Below are 2,128 nucleotides of genomic sequence, written 5' to 3'. Positions count from 1 at the left end.
ATAGGACGTCTCTTAAAAAGTCTTCTGGCTGGTTTATGTAGTGAATATATCTCCTGATAACCAGTTCTTCACAAGGTCTCTGCTTACATGTTCGTTTTCATCTACAGCCCTTCTATATAGAGCTTCGACGCTTCCCAAGATGCCAACTTCCCGTGTATCATAATAAAGTTTTCTTAACCATGTACCTGGCATGTTAGCATCCGCTACACACCAGGCAATGAATGACACTTGTTTTGCATAAGGATCTTTTATTAAAAGTAAAGAAACATTTTCACAAATCATAAACAAAGTATACTTTACATTTTCACAGTAAGATTCGTAAGGCCGTATTAACACAGAGCCACCTTGAGGTGTAACATTCTACTACTTTGTTCTAAATACACACTATCATGAAACGGCCAATGACCCTATTTTTCTATTTTTTTTATACAGATTACACATACGCCTTTCAATGAGTCTTTCTATCATCTTTCTATTAAAAGCAGTGCCGATCCCCTACATACCCGGTAGTTTTAAGCTCGGGTCATAGGCGTATCGGATCTCATTGAGTTCCGATGTCAAGATTCTCAACATATCAGGGCGGACATGTTTCTTTTCAGTGTACAACCCGTACACCACCCTTAGCAGTTTATACACTTTGTACAGGTCTAACAAACTACAAATATATCGTATTGTTCTTGTTCTGTATGATTCATACAAACATTGGTGTGCCTCCTGCTGAGGATCGTTGATTTGATAGCGGTTACAAAGGCTGTAATAGTCACGCTTGACACAGTTTAGTACCACCGATGCGGGGAAAGCCTTAACTTCCTGCCGGTCATAGTAGGACAATCCTTCCTCTTCCTTTTCACACAAGTTAGAGCCACATACACACTTGTCGCAGCCTTCACGGTTTTGGCTCATGGAACTTTCAGCCTGTTTTGAGCACCACAGACAATTGAAAATTACATTGCTCGCTTTTGCAGACCACCATTCTGTCACAGGCCTTTTTGGGGTTTCTCCCTAGGGTTCAAAAGAAAAAAGAATTACAATCCGTAAGTTGAAGAAATAAAATGCATGGTTATGTAGATGACTGCTCATAACATTTTCTTACTAACCTCTGCATTTTCACCGCTCTCTGCGGTGGCTCTGAAATCTTGAGAGTCGCTAATGTCCTGTGATGCCCCATCATCTTTGACGCTTGTACCCGGCTGTTGCAGAATGACCTTCTCAGCAGCCGTACCCTCCTGAAGGCCCATGTTTTCACAGACGTGTGTGTTAGGAGGTGCTACAGCTTTTTTAACATAGTTTATGAAGTAGGTGCATCCAGCTGGGGTTGGTCTCTATGGTAAAAAAGAAGAAATATTGACAGTTTGTTAGTTGAAGAAATAAAATACACCATTATGTAATTGCCTGCTCATAACATTTTCTTTTTAAAATGTTTTACTAACCTTTGCGTTTTCATCGCCTTCTGCAGCGGCTCTGAAATCTTGAGAGTCGCTAATGTCCTGCGATGCACCATCATCTTTGACGCTTGTAGCCGGCTGTTTCAGAACAACCTTCTCAGCAGCCTTATCCTCCTGAAGGTCCGTGTCTTCATAGACGGGTGTATTAGGAGGTGCTGCAGCTTCTTCATCTTCCTCCATGCCCACTGAACTGAGACCAGCAAGCACGCTGCCACTAACAAGCCCTCACTTTCGCTGCTGACGCCCTTAATCGAGGACATCCGGCATACGCAATCCTTGAGACTGAGTTCTTCCATAGGCCTACAGATGCCATTGCCAAAACCAGTAAAGTCACAGCCCATATACTTAGGTGTTTCTTGTTGAGCATTCTCGTCCATTACCAGGGGTGTTAAGCTGTGGTAATAACTATTGATAGTGGTCTGGGAGCCACCCAACACTGGTCTTTTCACGAACGGGCTGGTTCTCTTCATATTTGTCTGTGGGCACCTTTTTGTATTCATGCATCTGCATGCTGTACAAGACACTTAAGGGCACCTTATATGTATCCTAAACAGCCTCTAAAAGGGGGCGTACACCTCTACACCCTAACAGGGGCATAAAGTTGTCATAGGACTCTGGTTCGCGGATGTCCCCAAAAACAGCCCCGCCCTTTGGCAGACCAACCCTTGGGTCAAATGGGCACC

General features: G+C 43.4%; 1 pseudogene; it reads right to left on the bottom strand.

Moving 5' to 3' along the window:
* Nucleotides 1-387: 387 nt before the first annotated feature.
* Nucleotides 388-1,625, bottom strand: LOC144762416 (uncharacterized; annotated as a pseudogene).
* Nucleotides 1,626-2,128: the final 503 nt, after the last annotated feature.

This window comes from Lissotriton helveticus, chromosome 6, assembly GCF_964261635.1.
Source record: "Lissotriton helveticus chromosome 6, aLisHel1.1, whole genome shotgun sequence".
Classification (NCBI taxonomy): domain Eukaryota; kingdom Metazoa; phylum Chordata; class Amphibia; order Caudata; family Salamandridae; genus Lissotriton; species Lissotriton helveticus.
Note: the sequence above shows the minus strand (reverse complement) of the source record. Positions and strands in the feature narration are given on the sequence as shown.